The sequence below is a fragment of the Calonectris borealis genome, unplaced genomic scaffold (assembly GCF_964195595.1).
Source record: "Calonectris borealis unplaced genomic scaffold, bCalBor7.hap1.2 HAP1_SCAFFOLD_345, whole genome shotgun sequence".
NCBI lineage: Eukaryota > Metazoa > Chordata > Aves > Procellariiformes > Procellariidae > Calonectris > Calonectris borealis.
The window spans coordinates 5,001-7,500 of NW_027441727.1; the positions used below are offsets into that span (position 1 = coordinate 5,001).

The window sequence follows — 2,500 nt, forward strand, 5'->3', positions numbered from 1 at the left end:
TCTCTCCGACGCGCGCGCGCGCGTCGCCCGGTCGGCGGGGACCGCCGCGTCCCCGCCGCTTCCCCCGCTTGTCGCCTCCGCTGGCGCCCGCCACCGGCCGGCGTCCGCCTCCGGGGACCGGCCCCCGTCCCCCGCCCCGCCTGACCCGACGGCGGCCCGCTGCCGCCGCCGCCGGGGAGGGGCGGGGGACGCGGCCCCCGGGGCGAAGAGGGCGCCCCCCCCGGTCTCGGAGCGCGGGCGGCAGCGCGCGAGAAGCGGGGGCTGCCGGCGCGGGGTGCGACGAGCCCCCGCCGGCCGAGCCCGCGCGGGCAGCCGGGAGGGAGCGGCGAGCGGCGACGACGGGGCGGCAGGCGCGAGCGTGCGAGAGCGCAAGAGGGCCTTCGGGGTCGGGGGGGGCGGCTCCCCCGACCCTCCCCGCACCGGGGCGGGCCGCTGCGGAGCGGCCCGCCCGGCCGGCCGGCCGCGCAGGGCGAGGCCTCCGGGCGTTCCGGGCGTGGCGCGCGGCGCCGGGCGGCGCCTTCGGCGGCGCCCCCCCGCCTCTCCCCTCCCCCACCCCCGCGGTGCGGGGGGGGGAGCTCGGGGCGGGGGGCTCCGCCGCCGACGCCGCCTTGGGCGGGCGAGGCCCTTGCCGGGTCGCGTCCCGCGCCGGCGGGCGGCCCGAGCCACGGCTCTCCTCCCGGGCGCAGCGCCGGGCTACTGAGGGAAACCCCGGGCCCCGGGCAGGAGGACGAGGCGGTGGCGGCGGACGTCGGGCGCGCCCCCGCGGGCGGACGCTCCCCCGAGGGCGGCAGCGGGGGAGGCACCCCCGCGGGGCCTGCAGGTCGTTTCCCTCACCCCAGGGCCAGGTACCTAGCGTCCGCGCCTCGGCGGCCCTCCCTCGGCGAGCGCCGGGGGTCGAAGGCCGCGGAGCCGGGCGGCGGTTTAAAGACGCGGGCGGCTCGATGCGACCCGCGGGGCGGCCGGGCGGTGGCGCCTCCAGGGGCGGGAGTCGCTCCCGCAGAGCCCCTGGCTGGGCGCCGCCCGTGCCCGTCGCGCGGGCAGCCGTGCCGGGGAGGGGTCCCGCTGCCCCCCCCTCTCCGCGGTCCGGTCTCGGCGGAGGAGACCGCGGCGCGGTCGGCCGCGGCCGGCCCGCCTGCCTCGAAACGGGTGGACCCCCCCCGGCGGGAGCGCGGGCTCTCCGCCGAGGGGGCGGCGAGCCCCCGCGGCGGGGGCTCGCCCGGCGGCCGCCGGGCCGCCGCGCCCCGCCCCGTCGCAGCGCTGCGGCGCGCTGCGCTCCGCTCCCTCCCCCTCGCCCCCCGGCGAGCGCTCGGCGGTCCCGCGCCGCCGGCCGCCGGCGAGGGCGGCACCCCGGCCGAGCGGCGGCGGCGCCGCTCGGCGTGTCGGCCGGCCGGAGGGCGCCCGCCGCCGGCCGCGGCTGTCCCGGCCCGGGCCCCGCCCGTCGCTTCCCCGCCGCCCTTCCCGGCCGCGCCGGGCGGGCGGGCGCGCGGGCGGGGGCGTCCCACTCCCGGTCTCCGCGTGGAAACGGGGAGAGCGGGCGCCGCCCCCGCCTTAGCGCCGTCCGCCTCGTCGCCTGGCGCGTGCCCGCGGAAGGGGGCCGAGGCGGGGGGCGGCGGCGGCGGCGGTTCCGGGCGGGCGGCCGCGCCGGCGCGGCGGCGGGCGCCGTCCGGCGGGCCGCGGGCGGCGTGCCGCGTCGCCGGCTCGGGCTCCGGCGGTCGCCGCCTCCGGCGCGGCCGGCGGCGGAGCCGCGGAGGCGCCGGCGGGGCGAGCCGCGGGAAGGGGAGCCGGCTGTCGTAGCGCGGCGCAGGTTGTGGGCGGAGGCGCGCGCGCGCGGGGGTCCGGCGGGGCGCCCCGCTGCTGCCGCCCGGCAGCAGCATCCGTTGTCCCGAGCGAGGCGGGCGGGCGGCGCGGCCGGGCGCGTCGCCGCCTCCGTGCGGAGGCCGGGCCGAGCCCGGGCGCCTGGGCCGCCTCCGAAACGCGCAAGGGGCGTCTGCCCGCTGTGGGTCGAGTCGGGAGCGCGGGCTCCCCGCCCTTGCCGTTCGGGGTTTTTTCCCGTTCCCTTTTTCCCTTCCGCTGGGTGTGCTCGTACGGTCAGGCGAGGCGAGGCCTCTCCGCCGCGGCCCGTGGCGCCGCGCCGCGGCCCCCTCCGCGCGGGCGGGGGGGGCGGGCCGGCGGGCGGGCGGGCGGTGGGCCGTCCTCCGAGAGGGGCCGCTGCTGGCGAGCGGTCCCGGCCCCCCCGCGCGCGCGGGGCGGTGCCGAAAGGCAGACAACTCTTAGCGGTGGATCACTCGGCTCGTGCGTCGATGAAGAACGCAGCTAGCTGCGAGAATTAATGTGAATTGCAGGACACATTGATCATCGACACTTCGAACGCACTTGCGGCCCCGGGTTCCTCCCGGGGCTACGCCTGTCTGAGCGTCGCTTGACGATCAATCGCCGGCTGGGCCGCCCCCCCTCCCCCCCCCTCCCCGGGGTGGGGAGGCGGCGGCCGCAGCGGCGCGGC

At 83.2% G+C, this 2,500-nt stretch overlaps 1 non-coding gene across 1 annotated transcript; it reads left to right on the forward strand.

The window, feature by feature from the left end:
• The first annotated feature begins 2,265 nt into the window (after window positions 1-2,265).
• On the forward strand, window positions 2,266-2,418 carry LOC142077622 (5.8S ribosomal RNA). The gene has a single exon (XR_012671939.1). It is a non-coding gene; the product is annotated as a 5.8S ribosomal RNA (ribosomal RNA).
• The last annotated feature ends 82 nt before the right edge of the window (window positions 2,419-2,500 follow it).